Genomic DNA, 20,939 nt, shown 5'->3' on the forward strand with positions numbered 1-20,939 from the left:
GGGCAAAGTGCCTAATGTGCACTCTTAGCACTTCCATCGCAATGTGTGTTTGAATTGCTTGGTCCCGGACGATTGCAGTAGTCGCCACTGTTGATGCGCATTTATATAAACCAAGACAAACTCTGAGAGCCCGAGCTTGAATTGCCTGTAGCGCACGAAGATTTATTCTGCAACAGTTGGTCAGTACGGGCAAACTGTATCTCAAGAAGCCCCAGAAAGACAGCCCAGTACAAATCCAACATTGCATGCTCTGACATTCGCCAAGTCTTAGAGCCCAGAAACTTGAAAAGCAGGAAGATTGCTGTCAGGCGCTGTTTCAAGTAGGTAACGTGCGGGCTCCATGAGGGATCTCTGTCAATGATTATGCCCAGAAATCTGTGAGTCTTCCCATAAGAAATTATAGAACCATTTATAGAGATGGCATAGGGTGTCATTGGTTTGCGAGCGAATGCCACCAGTGCTTATTTGTCTGAAGAGATCTCAAAACCTTGGTTCCGGACGTATGACGCTGTCAGAGTAGCAGCTTTTTGAAGTCTTGCAGGTATCTGAGGACATGCCACACCTGAACTTCATACACATATGTCGTCTGCGTACATTGACCTTGATTGCTGCTGGCAGATGTTCTACGAGACCAATGAGTGTGAGGTTGAATAGGGTGGAGCTCAGTAGCACTCCACCTTGAGGAACGACTCGATAGGTGGCGTTGTGCAGGTTTGCCATCGCCGGTACACACAAAGAACGAGTTTATAAGTAGGTAATTACAGAACCGTTGAAAAAACACAGCCCCCAAGGCCAACCATCTCAAGAGCATCGTGAATAGCTTCGTGAGATACGTTATCGTGTGCGCCTTTCACATCCAAGAACAAAATTGCAGATAATCTTTTGCTTGACTTTCGATACTGGACATACGTAGTGCGATCAACAACACTGTCTATTGATGAGCGATCTCGACGAAAACCAGCCATGCAATTTGGTAACATGTCGTAGTGTTTCAGGTACCACTCCAAGCAGGCGAGGATCATTTTTTTGTCTGGCTGTTAGTAAACAACTGTAAAGGCGCGGATATAGTTCGGCGTAACACGGGCGCGCGTCAGGCTACGTCGGCGCAAAGTGGGCGCTCTGCAGTCTGTCGTCACTGCGCAGCCAGCGTGATTGGCGGCGTTCGGCGCACTTTGGCGTAGCCAGCGTTGGAATAGAGCACGCCCTATCTCACACAGGAGCCGCTGGACCGGAGTAAATCGCGCGCTATCTGGGCTGGCCGGCAGCATGGTGGCTGACAGTTCGGCGGCACTGTAGTGATTGCGCTGAGTTTGCACGTTTTGCCTAACGCAAAAGTGCTCGGTGACCACGCGCTTGAGCGCGTGTGATACGCAACAGCTGATCGCCGCGGTGATGCGAGCCACGTTCACTGCGCTGAACTATACAGGACGCAAACTTTTGGCAGTCCTGGCGTCGCCTTTATAGCGTATGCGTATCCGGAATAACGTATCGCCGGCCGCTCTAGACGGACGCCCGAAACGCTAGGCTATATCCACACCTTTACAGTATACTCTTAAACACATGTACAGCCCTTGGGTTGTATCTTGTCACACAACAATAATAGCAATCTCTCTTGCTTACGTTTCCGTTCTTGAAAGCGCTGCGCTCACTACATTCTTGTCGGGAATGCTCTGTCGTGCCGATAACGCGCATGCCGTTCGTGACTTGGAAGTACCGGGCTCGCAGCGTTATAGAAGGGGAAATGCGGACAAGACAGAAGAGGACTATTGTTGTGCGGCAAGATTTGACCCAAATGCTGTAATTTTTTCTTGAGAGTGCATGCCGCCATCATGAATAACTTGTTTTATGCGTCCCTTCAAGGACGCGCACAGTAAGAGTATGTCGAAATATAATTTTCTTGGTTTATGTTGTGATTGACACTTCAAGTTCCTTATTTTGTTCGTATTCCTGTTTGTGTGCCCTTCAATGGTACACTGCTTTCGAGTTATGTACAACGTTTCCTGTAACCAGAAAAGCTGCTTGCAGATGACGTTTCTAGCGTATACAAGAAGACAAAAACGAAGTTACATTAGGCTTACTCTTGCACGCAAGTTTCAACTACAAAAAAGAAAAAAAGAAGGAAAAAAGGGGAAGTCTGGTATTTGTGTCATCTAGGCAGCCTCTCAAAGCTCACAGTGTTGCTAAATGTTGCTAAACAACGCAACCTAATGGTAAACTTGATAACCTAATGATGTGCAAGGATTTGGACGTGTTCGATGCAGCTCCAGATTATTGCGATTTGTTCACTTTTGACTTTTTGTATACACGATTTGGCAGCGCACAAGAAGACAGGACAAGCGCTGGTCTAACAACTGTTGCTAGACGAGCACTTGTCCTGTCTTCTTTCTTGTGTTTCGTTTGTTTGTGCGTGCACAAGAATGAATACGTTCCGACTCTGATACCTTTCAATCCTTATGTAGCTATTTGTATATGCCCACATAGTATGGATAAGTTTGCTGTGGGACTCCATCATAGGTTTCGGATCCGAGAGCCGATCGAAGTTTAAATAATACAAATACGCGTAGCTGTGTACACTTTTCACTGTGTTGGCAGCACAGCAACTGCATAATGTAACATTTCTGCTCGTGTCCTATTTCTTTTCGTGCTCCCTCAGTAATACGAGCGGTGTTCCGCCTACGTCTTCCCCAGGTCGTAAACCGTGGTTAATAAGAAACGAATGTAATCAACTGAAAGGAATCGTTACATTTTACCGGCTCAGTATACCTCGCCAGGCAAATGAAAACCATCTAAGCTGCAATGAACGTCCATGCAACTAGGTTGTATGACTTTGAAACAGACAAATTCAGCTGAGCACATTCCATAGAGAACGCTTGCCGCGTAGTTGGTTATCCCAAAGTCAGTGATTTGGTGATTACGGCGAATCAATTTACCGGTGCACCACTGACGCTCGTCTTCTTTCCTTTATCTGCACAGGAGCAGTTCGGGCTACAGGCAAGGCGGCTGAAAAGCAGGTGTCCACACACCTCCCTGCGTTGCTCCTCTCGATGAACACCAGTCCAGGAGGCGTGAGCCCAACTCCGCCCTCTGACCGCATGTGTTGCCACCACTGAGAGGCCTCCGGCGTGGCGCGCTTGTCAACGCGCCGCCCCGACCCGCAACGACTCGGTATGTGTACGCGCTTTCTCGTTTAATTGCTACTGCTTAGCGTTGTCGCAAGCATAACACCAATGGCAGGTGCAATGTTGAAGTTAGCAGTTCGTGTTGAGCCATGATAAACTATTTAATGAGAAACTAGACGTTTCTCTGTGGCGTTCAAGGCTTGACATACTATTTTGGATGCCGGACAAAGGATAAGACGTCAGGCATCGTGGACGTACGCAAATACACACACAGCAAAATCACGCATATCCTCGCGCATGCCACTAATGTTACGTACACTGTTTCATTGCGTAAGTCCCGTACCTTATATAAAGCCGGAAGCGAAGTCCCTAAACACAATGCGCAGGTGCCTTTCTTCCACAAGCCACGAACGTCTCAAAACCTCAAGCAGGAGTCGACATCTAAATGCAGTGCGATCTATAGGGTCTGTCTCTGAGGCAACCAGCAGATGCAGACCGACAAAACATACTGCAAGTCCAACGGAAAATTGGACTACGGATGCTTTCAGCGACTAATTTTAAGCACAGATTAGTCTATATCGAAGGCATGCTTGGTCTTCTTATTCTACAAGGAGAATTAAAAAAAAGTTGCGTTGATAGTTATAGGTTTATATTCATTACAATTAGATTTCTGTGGAAGTCGCACAAGAGTGGAGAACTAGGAGAGTTGGATAGCGTTCATCATGTGACAGTGCAAAGGAAGGACACGGACGCAAAGAGGCGACACAGGTGCTGTCAACGATTGCGTCGTCTCTTGGTGTCCACGTCTATTCTTCGAGCTGCTACGTGGTGAGCGTCTACAGTCGCTGGTACATGTATGTCACTCAAATTTCTAAGCACGCAACAAACGCATCAGCGTTAAAGTCTAGCTGGTGTTACTATGCTAGCTCTTGTTTTCTCATATTTCTTTTATTATTTGTCATTTATCATTTACTACATATTGTAGCGAGTTGAGCCGACGATCGAGCCCGGAATCTCCATCGCGCATCGAAGCGCCGGTCCACCAGTTCAGTCGTCGCCTGCTAGGCCTAGCGCCTCAGTCCAGTCCCCTGCAAGAAACCTCGAGAAATATTTTACCTCCTATACAACTGACAGGGCCACCGCAGCTTCATCGTAACTAACACTGCAGGATTCTGTGGTCCCGGAGAGCTTTCATAGGGGTGCCTTTGAAAACGTCCAAGATTGATTAGACCAGTTCGTGGGCGTCGCCAAGTACAACCAAAAGACGAGCTCGGAGGAAACGCTCTCGAGTGTCTATTTCTATCTGAAGGGCAATGCTCGTACATGATACGTCAACCGGGAGAGGAGCTTCGCCATATGGGACGACTTCCGCACCCACCTGCTGGATACCTTTACAGTCATCGACAGGAGGGAAAATGCGTAGCGTCTCCTTGAATTCCACATTCAAAAACACAATGAGAGCGTTGCTACGTTATCAGAATACATGGCCCGTCTATTCCGTAGTGCAGACCCCGACATGCCAGAAGAAAGAAAGCTGCGGCATCTTTTGCGGGGAGTGAAAGAGCAACTGTTGGCCGGCCTTGAGAGAAATCCACCGACAACAGTGGCGGGGTTCACAAAAGAGGCTACAGCCATTGAACGGGCTCTACAGCAATGATACCGGCAGCATGACTTGAGTGACTCGGCGGCGAACACTTTCGTACTGGCTGCGAGTAATGACAGGCCTCTGCGTGAAGTTGTGCGAGATGTTGTGCGAGAACAGCTTCGGCAGCTCGGATTTGTTACTGCGCCTGCGGAACCGGCGCCAGCGTAATCTTTTGTAGCTGAGGTGGTCCGGGAAGAAGTCCTGCAAGCTTTTTCATCGCCAGACTTGGGTAACGTGCCGTGGCGCCTTACTTATGCGGAGGCTGTTCGCCGTCCGATGAACCCAACTTCGACGCCGTTGACACCCACAACTAGAACGCCACCTAAGCTATAGAGTCGCGATCGTCACCCCCGTCGACAAAACAGAGTTGATATCGTCACCCCCGTCGACTCTACCGACTCCACCGATCACGCCAGCACAAACAATGCCGTATCTTCAACATCCGCACGCCACTCCTTGGCTCCATGGAGCGTTGTCGCCGAACTATCAGCGTCGGAAAGCCGAATTGTGGCGCACCGTCGACCGTCGACCAGTGTGCTACTATTGTGGCGAAGCTGGACACGTCTACCGAGTTTGCCACAAATGGAACAACTATCGCACCGCTCAGTACCCAAGCTCTCCTGCCAACTACGCCTATTCTCCATATGACGGCCGACACGCCTACAATGGCGCTTCTGCGAACAGTCAGCCGCAAAATACGAGGACGCTCCGATCATATTCTCTTTTTCCATCTTCTGCGCGCTACAATTCACCGACTCGTCGCAGTTTTGCCGATGTTTCTAGGGGCAAGTCCCCTAGCCTGCGGTGGGGTAACTAGCCGCAGCGACCTCCGGGGGTTAAGTCGCCCAGTAGTCTAACTTCTCCATATCCCCATCACCGGCGAACGACGACGTGAAGACTCCGAAGACGAGAAGACGCCGAATGCAACGACGAATACGACGGATACACCTACGAACGACGTAGCTGACGTCGTCAGCGCCGACCTCATCGTTCGCATTTACGACCACCAAGTAGCCGCTTTCGTTGACACTGGCACCCATTATTCAATCATAAGCTTACAGCTCGCCGACAAACTGAGGAAGCAGAAGACGCCACGCACGGGCCCAGCATAAGAACCACCGGAGGACAATTGATGACACCTGTCGGGAAATCCGCCCGACTCTTAATCGCCGGTTCAACCTTTGACGCCACCCTCGTCATTCCTACTGAGTGTTGTAAGGAACTTATATTGGACATTGATTTTCTGCGTCAGTACGACGCCGTGATTAACATCCGTGACAAAAGCGTCACGTTTGCCACGAACTCGGATAATATCCGTCCCCCATGAGGAGCAACAACAACCTCGCTTACGTATTGCTGCGCATGACGTCATACATTTGCCGCGGAGTTGCACTCTCGTACCCGTTATGTCTGTCAATACACACACACGCACGCCCGCACACGCACACGAACATGAAGACGTACCCCCCCCCCCACCTTCCCCCACACACAATGTATTCAGGGTGTACTTGCACGAGCTCGCATGCGCGTGCCCACGGGCAGAGTAGAATCGCGTCAGGAGAAGGAACAGTGGCTCGAGGAAAAGGCGCGTTCCCCTACCTGGCTTCTCGGTGGGCTCCTTTATCGAAGCACTTTTCAGTGACCTTCCCGTCGATAGCAACCCCGTCGGGAGCATGAGAAAAACTGAAGTCACTTTTGCGCGCCTTAGGGGGTAGGGGGCGGTTGGGACTGGAAGGGGAGAAACGGAGTCGAACACGACGAGGCACTGTCAATACCGTCCATCTCGCGAAAAGCGAAACGTAAATATAGATCGTGCGCATTTCCGTCGAGAGTAAACTCTCCAGAACGGCGACAAATTTTTACTCTCGTCAAACGGAGGCAACGCGAAAGACGAGAACAAGCTGCAACAACAGCAGTAGTGGAGGGCTGGCGCTTTCACGGTGCGCTTTCGTGCCCGATGCGCGTTTGGTGACGACTACCCACGTGGCGAAGGCTAAAAGGGAGAAGAAAAGAAGGTAAGGACGGCGACTGGCGATGAGAACAAAAGGCGAAAGCACCTCGCTCTTTGGGTCGGAGAAACTTTTTCTTTCTTTCGTCACTTTTTTTTTATGCGTTCCTTCGTTCCTCGTCTTCTTCTTCTTCCCATACGTTTTTGTTCAGTCGCGTGATTTTTTTATGGGCGCCGTGTTTTCTCCTGGCCGTGTTACTATTATTGCGCTGCGTCGAAGGTTGGGCGGCCTCGGAGAGCGAGGCAACACGGCAAAGGCGAGTTGAAATCGATGGAGGAGTTCATAAAACGAGGTGGGCCCGCCGCGCCACTGGGCAGTTTTTAGGAGGGCGCCGCGAAAATACGACGAGAAAGGCGCGCGCAGACGAACTCTCTCTCTCTCACACACACACCCTTTGCAGGCAACAAAAAAGAAATAATAAAAGGCGGGCGAACAACACGAGGTGTATGATTTGAAGCCCCCGCTTGTCCATGTACAGAGGCGTTTCTTGCGCCTGTTTCCTTTTCCTTTTCTTTTCTTCTTCTTCTTTTTCTTTTTTTTGTATTTCCTCTTTTAAGTCCTTCGTACGGTAGTTCGACGTTGAAGTCTCATTCTTGCTGGCCGGGGCGTCGCCGCCTTTCGTGCTCGAAGCTCTCAGAACAGAACGTAAAGAGCCACTAATAAGCAAGGAGAATGCATATAAACAAAAAGAAAAGAAAGAAACGCACCAACTTAGACTTAACAAAACCAAAAAAAAGAATATAAAGAAAAAGATACTAAAATGAAAACGATAAAGGGCGATGTGTAGGGGAGATGGCGCTGTGATTTTGAAGGGAGTCGTTACCGCGCGCCGACCGATGGTTGTGTCGTGAGCGAGCGGCTGGGACGACTTCTTGCCCAGTGCGTAATTTCGCCGCGGCGGAGGCCGTCATTTTTACGAGTCGCATCTCGCTCTTCATTACCGAGCCATTCGTGCGTGCGCTGGGTTGTAAACTGGGGAGCGCGCGCGTTTCTGGAGCGCAGCGCCGCAGTTTTCTCAGCAGTGTCGCTACGACCGCTACCCGTTGTCGCGTGCGCGTTGTTATTATTGTTCGTTGTTGTCCCCCCGCTTGTTGCGGTTTGGGTAAAAAAAAATGTAACGTCTTGGTTGAGCAATCCGAAAACTTAAGATAAAAAGAAACGACGCTGTTGTAAGAATCTAGTCTGACGTCATAGCAAGTGTCTCTCTTGCCGGACGGGGAATTCTTACGTTTAGCGCTCGAACGTGTGTGTGCTCCGGCCGTTTCGGTCGACTCTTTCTCGTGCTTCCCGACTCTCCCATTTTCTTGTGGGGATTTTCCTGGGGGAAAAAAAAGTAAAAGCAGAATAGAAAAGAGGGTGTGCGGTCGCCAAGACGACTTCCCCGCACTTTGCGAAAATAAAACTATCGTTTTTTTGTTTTTTCTTTTTTCGTCGTCGCCCCGGAATTTTGGACGCCGTGCAACGCGCGCTATCGTCACCCCCACCCCCCGCGCATTTACAGGTTTACGAATATAGCGCCGAAACCATCAAACTGTGGTTTACAGCTGCCAGTGCAACAGCCTCCTTCTCATCGAGTGGAACGCTCTTTCTTTCTTTTTCGGTTTGGGTAGCAGAGTTTTTCTTTTTTTTTTCGCCGACTTCATAAGGGTTAGTGGAACTGCTTCCAGGAATCTGCATTAAATACATATATGTATATATATCAGGTTGTTTCTTAGCGTGGGAAGGCAGCGGGGATGTTATATTCTTTAGAAACACATTGTTTGTCAACTAGCATGTTTGGACGTTGAACGCACGCAATGAGCACTCTTGTTTCATGCTCCTCTAATGAAGCTAAGATGACGCGAAGAATAAACTTCCTAGCACGGCATTCTAATTGGTGTAAGTTTTCATCAAGGTTCCGGAAAACCAGTTGCTTCCGGTAAGTGGTGAGAGGAGGCGGCATCGGCAACGTGATACATGATGATCCGCTCTTACACGAAATCGTTATTTCCGAATACAGTTCCTTTTACTACACCTATATTTGTTTTTTACCATTTTTGGTCACTTAGATGATATTTTTTGAGGGGAGCTGACAATCTTACGAGCTGGTATTAGAAGCCTAACTTTCATTTTTTTAGACCTTCTGCAGTTCATGACGTAGGAAGTATGCGGTAGCGAGGAGCAGAGTAGCAAAGCCCGACCTGGGATGTCGCCTTTGCCTCAGCGCATGAGAATATATAAGACCACAGTGCTTGTAATTTAGTTTTTATTTATTTACTCAATGGAGTTATGAAGTCCGCGCTTCGTGAAAAGGTTCCTCGTGCTGTTAGATAATTGGAGAAAACAGAGTAATAATATCTGGGTGTAACTATGGCACACATGTGTGGCGGCTGAAGAAACACCCCCTATTGTAATGCCCATACCCCTTATTGTAACGTAATTACGCAATTGTAATGCAAAGTGACAAACACTGCAGACACGCTTCATGCATTTCGACAATGGCCAATAATGAAGGCATTTTTGTAAACCACCGCCCAGCGTATGTCGCTGCGACGAGCGCAAAATATCAACGTTAACAAAACTGACTTGGACAACTATCACTAGGCAGTAGCGTAAACTTCAGTAACGTTCTAGAAGCAATAGAGCGCAACATGCTACATACTGCCGCACTAGAAGGTTGGACACAACACGAACACTTGCTTCAGGGTTCCCATATTTTATTATTCGAAGAGCGCGGTACTGCACGCAGACATAGCGCATCGCGATAGTGGTATTATTCAACCTCGTTCTTTAGCACGCGTTAATATAACAGGGCCTGAGCTTGCACATTGTCGATACGTAGATACTATTACCGCGGATGAGCACTACGCAAAAATTCGCACCGAGGTGCGCACACAGTAAATGACTATTACCCAAGAGTCAGAGGCATCAATGGTAACGTCGGTTGTGATACTATGGCAACAAACTAGCAATGAAAAATTCAACGCAGTCGATGCCGATGCCGTAATACTTACCGATCAGAAAGCAAAGCGTGTTAAAAAAATATGAAAGGAAGAAAGGGCAGCGCATGTATTTAAAGCGCGCGCAATGCACGCATCCAAAACCACGTTCCGTTCTTGGACGTCGATGCACAATCAGAACGGTGCACATAATGTTCATGAGAGGCAACAAAACAGAATATCGACAGCAAGAACTTCTCTACATCATTGGAAAATATCGCCAGCAAGGAAATTATTCTAAAGATGTCAGTTAATCATTGCACGAAGATGGCGCTGAGTTAGAAGTTCAGTGCACTCTTGAGACATTTCGCACACTTCTGTGGGCAAGACGAGTAACGCAGCACAAACAAAAGCTGCTCACAAGCGCTAACTGCTGGCCTCGTTTGTTGCTTTCTTGCTATCGTAACTTAGTCATATTCACGCGATATCAGCCGTTAATGTTATCTCCAGAAAAAGCTATTTCCTCTATCTTGAACATTCATTTGGTTTCTTCAACCTTTCCCCCAAGCTTTTCAAACCATTCCACAGTCCCGGCCGACTCATCACTGGCTAAAGCATGTCTCGAGGCGCTGAAAGAGCGATGTGGTGGTACTGGTGGTGGTGGTGTGTTGTTTTCTGTGGCGATCGATGCCGGCAATTGCTACGCCTGAGCGTCTATTTCATTGTCACTCGCGTATTCACCACATTTCGAACAGTTCAGTGTCTCAAAAATGTGAGAAGAACGCGTGAAGCTTCCCGTTGGCTGTTGGGTTCATTTTAACATGGTTAGTGTGGCAACAGAAAATTTCGATGACGCTCACGTGTTCCCCGGAGCGCGTTTTGCGTCCTTCCATTTTGCCCTTCGATTGCTCTTTGTAGAGAAGTGGAAAGTCAAAAGAGGCATAGAGCGAAGTGGACAGTGCGCCCATCGTGTTTTTGTCACGGCAAAGTGTCCCAGGGGGTTATATTTAATCATAATATTTCCACTGCGGAATTGGTTATAGCCTTTGGGCTGCTTCAAGAAGCTAACCTAGATGAACAAATGAGTCAGTCAGTCAATCAATAAGTCGAAGAGTACCACCGAAGCTCATGTAAAAATTACCGTTATTTAAGGTCAATCTCATTGCAGCCCCTTCAGTACCGTAGAGACACGTGTGGAGCTGCACTTTCTTTTCACAGCTTTGACGAGATGCGACCCCCACACGGGACCGAATCATTGGTTCGGTCGCCAAATTTCCCCGAATTTTGCGCTGCCAAGTTGGGAGTCCAGCCCTTACACGGGTGCGGTTACACGAATCGATGCTGTATATGAGCGCTACAATGCAGTTGTTCTCTTATTTGTAGCGGAATTGCTGAGCATTCCTATTGCGTACAAGAACGATAATTGTATAAGAGCGCACGATGCTGCATGACAGCGCTGGTGCTTCCTGACTCGTTATTATGACCATTCCTCGGCAGAGTGCCCTTTTTACAGTTGACTGCCTACCTATAGTGTAAAGTGAATAAGCGCTCATGGATAGTTCAAGGTTTGCGATCAAAAATAAATACATAGATATTCATTTGTACGCCAAGCATTAGAATTCGCGTCTTCTTGTTTCCAAACACAGCGTCAAGCAGTCACGCCATCGCCTTTACTCCCCGAGGCAAATATTGGGTACTCACAGGCCGTATACTGCAAGCCGGTGATTCTGACTTCCCCATGTGGATGCATATTATAGTAACAGCACAAGAACCCATGATATAACAATCAGTAAATTTTACCGAGTGAATGCTTCAATCTTGCTAAAACGTTAACAAAAAAATATGCTGGGTGTCCCGTAATGGAGGGTATATGTAAGCATGAAATGGCTACCGGAGAAACCAGATTGGTTGGAGTAATTACGGCGATTACTCACAGCCATCACACCGCCATCTGCGGCTCGCCGGACGCTGCCGGCTCGATAACGTATCGTGGCGCCATCTCTCGAAGGAGGCGGCGCGAAACCCGCGCCGTGGAACTCACGTACCACTCGCGTTGAAAATGGCAAAGAAAACCCTGTCTCGGCGCCAAAAGATGAGTCAGTGCATGGCGCACTGTATCTGCCTTTTGAACGTCGCTATTGGAAATCACAAATGAAACTTCGGCGTACTAGAAGTTACAGCTTCAGTCATATTGTGAACAAAGATTAGGAGGAAAGCGGAAGCAGGCAGATAGACAGACAACGAACTTTATTTAATCCTGCGGAGCTACAGTCAGGCCCTCCTAACGGGAGGCCTTTCTAGCCGCTGGCCGCGCCCACGTGGAGGACAGCACGCCGTGATGCTACGCCCTTTCCTGGGCCCGCTGGAGAGTCTGGGCTTACTTCCGGAGTACCGTGCTTCTGATGGCCTCCTTCCACTCGGCTTCGCTGGAGACGAAGTAGTTAGGCAACGCGGGACATCGCCAGAGCATGTGAACCATAGGGCAAAAGGTTTCACTGCAGTCAGGACAACTAGGGTCCACATCCGAGTACATCCTAACGAGGAATCCCTGCGACGGGAAAAATCCCGTCTGCAACATTCTAATAGTAGCTGACGGACCTCTACTGAGCTTCGGGTGAGGCACCGGATAAACTTTCCGACCAAGTTCGTAATGTTCTTCTGAGTCCTTTCCTGCCCCTCCTAAGGCTTCCAGACCATCGCAGCGCGTGAGTTCTCGCGCACGATCATGGGCCAGCTCGTTGAGGTTTGGGAAGCCCTCGAGAAGATTCGTCCCCATGTGTGCGGGGAACCACGTGATATAATGAGAACTGGGGCAAGCCCTTTTCTCTAGATTAGAGGCCGCTTTTCGAGTGAGGTTACCCGATTTGAAAGCTCTGATTGCATTTATCGAGTCGGTGTAAGTGTTGGAACGCTCCGGGTCACACAAGGCCAGTTCAACCGCAATTTGCTCTGCTATACTCGCGGTGGCCGCTCTGACCGAGGCCGAGGAGCGAAGCAGCCCCCGCCCGTCTACAACCGACAATGCGAACACTCTCCTGTTCCCGTACTGCGTCGCGTCGACAAAGACCGCAGGGTCTCTATCATCTCTAACTTTCTTCAAAATGGCTCGTGCATGGGCTTTCCGGGTACCCTCGTTATGCTGTGGATGTACGCTCCGCGGGAAGGGCCTCACCAGGTAGGCCGCCCTCGTTTCTCGCGTCAATGTTATTCGTCGGTCCTTCATTATCCTAGGAGCAATGCCAACCTCGTCGAGAATTCGCCTGCCAGTTTTGGTCGACGTGCATCCCGAGTTGATCTAGCCTGTCGGAGCTCGTGGCAATCCGAAGAAGGTTATCTTCACCTAACCCATTCTTTCGGTTGGACACCCTAGCGATTAACCACAACATATTCTCCGTATTGGCTGTAAAGTGGGTAATTGTCCTGGCATTACAGCCTCTCGCGTCAATAAGCAGGCCTAGGATCCTAACTGAGTCGACTCTAGAAATTTTCTGCCCATTATTCGTGTATAATACCACGGGTAGCTGGTTAAGGGGTGTCAGACCCCTAACCCCTTGCCTTGGGTGTCCGTAAAGTAACTGCTCCGACTTACTCGTAGACAGCTTGAGACTTGTGTCCGCGAGGTAAGCCTCCGTCTCGTCCACGGCCGCTTGTAGAGCTTGCTCCATTTCTGCTAGGGAGCCCCCTAAGCACCAGATCGTGGTGTCAGCTGCGTAAGGTGCGCGACCAATGGCCTGGAGGCCGCACAGCCTGTGTGAAAGACTCTACATGACTATATTGAAGAGCAGGGGCGAGAAGACTAATCCCTGAGGGGTACCCCGATCCCCCAACCCGTACAAGCTCGATCGAATCTGCCCTACCTTAATAGCAGCAGTTCTATTCATGAGAAAGAACCTGACAAAGGCCTATCCCGGCCATGGACTGCAGAATGTATCTAAGTAACACTGTGTCGAAAGCCTTAGTGCGATCCAGAGCGACAATCCCTCTCCCGTCCCGGGTGCCGCTATCAAAGATTTGCTTCCGTAGCATTAGCATAACCTCCTTCGTCGATACGCCGGGTTAAAAACCAACCATATTATATGGGAAGAGGTCTCTGCGCTCTATGTACCCGGAAACCCTATTTAAGATCGCGTGCTTCGCTACCTTGCCTATGCACGAGGTTAGTGATGTTGTCCTCATGTTGTCAAAATGAAGGTGTTTTCCTTGTTTAGGGATGAGTGTCACCATAGCTGACCTCCATCCGTCAGGCACCTGTCCTGTCTCCCCTACCTGTTGACCTCCTTAGTTAGTAGTTCCACTGCCTTATCGTCCAGGTATCGTAATAGCCTGTTAGAAACTTTCTCCGGAGCCGAAGCCGATCTGCTATTTAAATTGTAGAGCAGCGCCGTGATCTCCGATTCTGTGAAGGGCCCGTCCAGCTCCTCTACCGTCGTGAACTCGATCTGCGGATAATACTCTTCCTGCGTCGGCCCTATGGGGAGGTATCTATCCGTAACCGCATTCAAAAGTGACTGTTCAGTACCTCCCTCCTAGTTTGTGCCGGCGTATGACTTTGCTAAGTGTTTGCCTTTGATTCCGCTTAGTCTACGCGTCATCCAGGAGGTGCTCGAGGAGGTTCCACTTCCCTCCTGAGCACATGGACCCATCTACTACCACGCAGACCTCGTCCTATTGTAGCCTATTGAGCTCCGTGTTATATCTCTCGATATCGCTATTAAGCTCCGCAGCCTTTTCCCTAAGCCTGCGATTTAACCTTTGCGTTTTCCACCTCATCATAATTGACGATTTGGCCTCCAACAGGTGCGCTAGGTGAGGATCCAGTATTAGGACCGCCGCTTCCACTTGTACTACCTTAGTAGCCCTCTCTATGTCCTCTGTTAGCCAGTCGATAGCCTCACCAAACGAGGAAAATGTGCTCGTTCGCTCCTTCATAAGCTTCCTGAACTCCTCCCAGTACGTCAGTCGAAATACCCTGACTGGTCGGCCATCCACCCTTAAGGTTACCGCCACTATGAAGTGGTCACTGTCCAGGTTCTCCTGCTTATTGGCCCACGTTACGTTGCCTGCGTTCCTTACACATGCCAAATCAGGCATTGTGTCTCGCGCAACTGACGTGCCCAGCCTAGTGGGGAACCCTGGGTCCATGATTCCCGCAAACGCGAGATCATCCAGGATCCTCGCCAGGCTCTCTCCTTTTACAGTCCGTCTCACGTAGCCCCATGCATTATGAGGGGCGTTGAAGTCCCCGGCAACTATCAGGGGAGAGTGTTTGGTTATAGACGTCGCCTTCCTAAGCAGGGAGTTAAACGTCTGTTTCTGGTCCGACGGTGGGCTATAGACTTTAAGCACAAAGACGCTCTGCCTAAGACGCCCGTGCGGTATAACCTCTACGAAAAGGACCTCCATATTACCCCTTCGAGATTGTATTGGATGTTCAATAAAGGCTAGCTTTTTTTTTTTTTATCATCGTGCCTAGTCCTCTGCTTCCCTCGTTCCTGACCGACAAAGTGTTGAAGCCAGTGTGGGTAGGGTCGTCACATAGTGTCTCCTGTGATAACAAAATCTGCGGTTTTTCCACCTCATTCGCCAAAAATTTCCGTAGCGAGCCTTGCGCCTTTGAAAAGTAGCGCAGTTCCCCTGCCATATTATCAGCTCTTTGTGATCGCCCGCCATGATGCTACGTTAACATGCCTTGCTCCACACTCGGAGCAACCTCGGAGTGATTCACTGCCTTGCTTTGCACCCGGACCTTGGCTTTGGCCTCAATCGCCTCCTTTTTTTCTAGTTTTCTAGTACCGTCACTCTTTGGACCAAACGCTTCACGCTTTCCTGATTTTCTCTACTTATCCTAAGTAGTTCCTCCAACATCTTTCTTTGCTGGGCCTCTCACTCAGACGTTTCCTAGTCCCTCTCGGCGTTAGGAAGGGGGGTCTTACGCTTTGCTTTAGTGAGTCCTACGCGGGGTATATGTTCGACTACCTGTGGCGTCTGGTCGCTCGCCTATCTTTTTTTTTGTCAGCTGTTTTGGCAGTAACTATCGTGTGTAATGCGGTTCTGTACAGAGGGTTGGGGGACAGAGACCGCATTTTCTTAAGTTTTGAATGGTTGCCCGGTATGCACGATGCCCGGTAGTTCTCGCTCCATTCTCGTCCCATTCTTGTCTTGAGGGCTCCGATAATGGCTCTGCATATTCGCTTAAGGTCTCTTGAAGGGCGCCGACAACGGGAGCTGAAATAATTTAATGCTTAATACGAAATGAAGCGTACTAAACAACACATAGTGAATATAAAGAAACAAAAACACAATGCAGAAGGCTCGTCATGCTAATTATCTTCTAACGCGAAGAAGACGTACGTGCGAAATATGAAAGGAACCGCCGAAGAAGGAATTGGTCTGCCTACTCACTGAGTCCTAGCATCGGGCAAGCCAACGTAGCCGTATTATTACAAACACCACTTCCATTTCTCATTAGCAGAGCGGCAGTCTGTCGCCGGCGTCAATTATGCGCCTATGCTTATAAATTGATTGCATCGAACATATGAACGATTCGCTCATTAACGTAAGTCCCATTCATTCCAGTGCGTGCCTCGAAGGGCTCACACAGCAATTTCGTGATGGTCGAGTGATTAGCGGGTTTGGCATTTATGCCAACGATGAACATAATATCAGCTGCTCTAGCCTCACTGCTTGAAAAACTCCTGGCAGAATATTTTTTTTCCTGGTTTTGCCACGGTGACTCACAAAGACGCGGGCCTGTGTACACAAGAATGTTCTTACGCTAGAATTGTTCATCAGAGCATATGCCAGCGGATCCTGGCGTTGGAGACGTTATTGCGAACACAAAGCTGGATAAATTCGGCCAGCCTTCATTATCAAAGCAAAGGAGCACTCGAGACAGGCACCACTCTACGTGACCATCGGTCATTGTGACCATCGGTCGACTACCATTCTCATACCCAAAGAAAACATAGTATGCATGGCGCACTTAAATGGTAAACTTCTAAATTGAGAGGGCATACAAGTTTGTTTTTTGGCGATCAGCCTGTTGTCAGCGTTCTGCTGTCTTCCCGTGTGGGTGTCGCAAGAAGAGGCAAGTTGCTAAGAGAGTCTGCCGCATGTACAGTGCGTAGGTGTTACTGCAAGAAGCGTTGTTGTTAGGCAGTCGTTATTTTTCCGTTTTGTTTGTCTGGTCGTTTAAACTCCACCATTGCTCCATTGAACGTACAGCTACCATGCTGTTTAATACACAGCTGGGCCGGTGCCATGTACTGATTCTATTGCAATTCCATTACTTTCTTTCGCTTCGTCGGTGGTCAGAGATTCATTGTGCCTTTCCTATCAGCTCAATCAGCCAGCGGTGAGCGGTGGATGAAAAGAAAGTCATAAAAGCGAGTGAAAAGAATCGCTACGTTGCACCAACATTGTAGTTATCTAAACTTATAGTCCGTAGCAATAGTCTGCAGACCACCAGCAACAGCAAAAAAGAACGTTAAACTTCTACCACAGCCGTGAAACGTGGAATTGGTCTTGGTGAGTCGCACTGGTCGAACATGCGCACGAAGGCTGTACCAGTTTATTTCAACTGGCATCCCTAGGCTGTTAAAAAAAAAAATGCGCCATCTGTGGTTTCCAGACTCGCGACTCCACATTGCTTGTGCATGAAGTAAATTGTGGTTGGGTTTACTTGGCCGTACACAAAACGGCATTTACGGAGCTCGTTAAAAGTCTCGCCCTGCTAACTCGACTAACGTACCAAGAGAAGAAGAAGAAAAAAGGACAAAACAATTTGCCCGTTAACGCTGAGTAAAATGCTCGTGTTACTCCGCAGGTTTATTTGCGGTATACTTTTCTGCTTTTTTTTTTTAGAGAGAGGGAAAGAGAGGCAGAGAGAGAGACGCAAAAGACGGCGACGACTCCGATTATCTTGAGACAAAACTGAATTGACGCCTCACTCTCGGTTCATCCCGCTACCTCGCTCTCACCCCTAAAGTAAATTCTGCATCGCAGCGTAGTAAGACCGCACCTTCCAACGCAGGCTTTTGTCTATCTTTATTCGCCTCTTTAGCAGGAAACTAAAGAAAATAAGAAGCCGAGCCGAGAGCAAGGAGGCGGTTGCGCCAGAGAATTAGAGGCACTTGGCGAACGCAAGAAAGGACGGCAAAGTTCGAAGCCACAGACTAGACACAGAAAAAAAAGAAAGGAGATCGCCCTTCCAATTCTCAGTGTTCCACGCCGTCACAAAAGTGGAGACATTGCCGAACGAGGAAGAAAAAGTAGAAAAGAATAATCAGTTATCCCGTAAGAGACAATGACTCTAGCGTCACGGCACAAGAGAGTCGATGGATGCAGGGACAGACGGCAAGAATGTTAAGAAAGAAGAGAAAACGGACTAAGGAAAGAAACGCCGGGTTAGAAGACGAAGGAAATAATAAAAAGAAAGGACGCGAACTGAGGCAGGAGAACGAGCACCAACCGGCCGTCACAAGTACATCAAAGACGCAGAAGCGGAGAAATCGAGAACAAGGCGAAGACGAAGACAGAGAGAACGAGACGGAGAAGCACGGTGGCGCGACAGGCTGCTCATCTTTCCGTCGCTGCACAACCTGCCTGTCCACGCTGGCCGATGTCCACGGAGAAACGCGCTTTCACCGCGGCGGACCTCCGAGCACGATTCGGGCGCGATGGATGGAAGACGGACCGTATAGTATACAGCGGCGAAGGGGAAGGCCTCCAATGCTGGTTGCCGGCTGTCATTTCAAACGGCTCGCTCCGGTTTCTGTCGTGGATGTGCTGCGCGGGAAGGCATCGGGATAACTGCACTGCCCGCCCCTCACCCCCACCGCCCCTCTGAAACCGACCAACCCACACGCACACTCGCACACACACGTACACACTACACCAACGCTTTGGAGGAGCGATGCCCTGTTCTTTTTTTTTTCTCAGTTTATAGCTTTCTCATTTGCTGGAGACTCGATGGCACACGTCTGTCTCTTTGTAGTCTCTCTGTCTGCGTTCGCTTGCAACCACGACGTTGCGTCGCGAAGCAACTGCACACCCAGCTCTTCCCTTTGTTTTATTGCTCGTTTCGATTTTTTTTTTCGGCTCGCATGTTCCAACGCAGTGACGAAAAAAAAAAAAGAAATGGAAACGAAGAACGAACACCGCCAAAGCGAGGAAAGAAGAGAATGAAAACAAAAAAAGAAGAGGAAGAAAGGCGCAAGCATGATCGGTTATGGCGTGATTCGGGAGGTGGCGCGGTTGTTTCTTACAGCTACCATTTTGAAGAATGGAGGGCGAGAGATGACTTGAGACGCCAGATGGTATTTCTAGCTGTCGGCTCTCCTTGTCTGCCCGTTCTTGTGCTGGCCGGCAATTCGTTGCTGGGTCTTGTATCTTTATCTCACCTTCCTTTCTTTCTTTCTTTCTTTCTTTCTTTCTTTCTTTCTTTCTTTCTTTCTTTCTTTCTTTCTTTCTTTCTTTCTTTCTTTCTTTCTTTCTTTCTTTCTTTCTTTCTTTCTTCACTTTTCCACCTCATGCTGGATGCTAGAATCCACAAGAAACAGTGACGCTTTTACACGCGCTTTTACTCAGGCGCATATGTCGGCACGGATCGATAAGAAGTGAGTCATATCAATCAATATTCGCAACTTTCTCCTCTGAATTTTACTAGGTGTAACAGTTTCGAGCATGGGACCTGTCTTATTCAATGAACTCTGAGATCGCTGTTTCCCCCGTTTGAATTTTTTTTTTCGCAAGTTGCATATATACAACATATCACAATTGAATTGTTGTACTGCTCGTTTAACGGTTAAAGTAAAAGCAAACGAGAGCTTAAAGTTGAGAGCAGGCCCAACCCGAGCGCCTCTACGCCACGTATATCAAAAACATTGTATGCAAGAAATACTGACGCGGTATTCAGAATATTGTCACGTGGTGGTGACGTTGAAGAACACAGTAGCAATACTGCGAAAGTCAAAGCTAACTTTTATTGGGCGAACCTGTGCCCAGGAAACGGCTACACTTATAGCACACACTCTAAAAACAGTTGCACCCTTTGGGGTGTATATTTGTCCCACAACAATAATCGTCATCTGTCTCGCCCACGTTTCCTTTCTTTAACGCTGCGAGCCCGGTACTTCCCAGTCACGAACGGCATGGGCGTTGTCAGTGTGACGCAGCATTCTCGACAGGAAAGTAGCGAGCGCCGAGTTTTCAAGAAAGGAAACGCAAGCAAGGCAGATGACAATTATCGTTGTGGGACAAATATACACCCCAAAGGGTGCAAACTGTTTTTAGAGTGACAAAGATAGCGGCGAACACGGTCGGCGATCGTCGAAAATCTGACCAGCGGGTCAAGCGCGTCGGCTTTTATACATCAGTCCAATGTGCCAGAGTTAACGCTGGGACCCGCGTGCCTTCCACAAAGTTCTACACCATTCGCGTCGCGCATACATGCAATCAGATTACGCAAGGTTCGACGACAACAGACAGCGAATGGAAGCGTTGATAACATTACAGAAACTTCTGATACAAGCAGGCGCGTCCCGCGCTGTGCGATAACATTGGTTAGGCGGCGAAATGTGGTCGCCCGATAAAGATAGGCAAGTACACGTGTCAATATGTTGCGTATTCCCGAATGTGTGGAAAATGGCGTACACTGGCGGCTAATAGTAACAGACACTCCTCCGATTTTGTATTCAGGGCTTTCGTAAGTTAGCAAAATTTTCGTTGTTTTTTTTTCCTCTTGAGGCTGTTCTTGAGGAATACGACTGCGCCTTAATCAAGAGTTAAAGGTAATTTGCAAAGGGATGACAAATTGTGGTTCGAAAATACTGAAGGGTCTGTAATTTTTGCAGTTCAGACAGCACAAGTTGATGAAATTTTTTTAATATTATTCTATTTTACTAATAATGTTTTATAGCCTTGCGTCGTGCGTCAACCATCAACTTTTCCATCTGACGGTTTCGCTCGCAATAGCTTCCATCTTTACAGAGGCTATTTCGCATTTCGTAACCACGTACAATATTCAGCGTACTTTTAGATAACTTGCCGGCACTCCCATCTTCCCGCAAGTAGCTTCTTTTTTTCTGCATATATGGCTAGGCATATTCTAGCCCTTACTCGTACGGGCGAGCTAATATTACGCCACTACTGTCCGATTGCTATTCGACGCAGTTCCAAGGAAGCCAAAAGATTCCGTCTAGGAATCAAATCTCGCACTTCTGCCTTTTGCACCGGCAGTCAAATTGTT

General features: G+C 48.5%; 1 protein-coding gene across 8 annotated transcripts in view; it reads left to right on the forward strand.

The window, feature by feature from the left end:
- Window positions 1–20,939, forward strand: part of GluClalpha (glycine receptor alpha 1) — a 689,081-nt gene that overhangs the window by 375,059 nt on the left and 293,083 nt on the right. For all 8 annotated transcript variants that reach the window (XM_070537219.1, XM_070537220.1, XM_065430835.1 and 5 more), the window contains one exon: window positions 2,974–3,165. The gene's annotated coding sequence lies outside the window, so the exon portion shown is untranslated. The remainder of the gene's footprint in view (window positions 1–2,973; window positions 3,166–20,939) is intronic.

The sequence above is a fragment of the Dermacentor albipictus genome, chromosome 4 (assembly GCF_038994185.2).
Source record: "Dermacentor albipictus isolate Rhodes 1998 colony chromosome 4, USDA_Dalb.pri_finalv2, whole genome shotgun sequence".
In the NCBI taxonomy this organism is placed as follows: Eukaryota; Metazoa; Arthropoda; class Arachnida; order Ixodida; family Ixodidae; genus Dermacentor; species Dermacentor albipictus.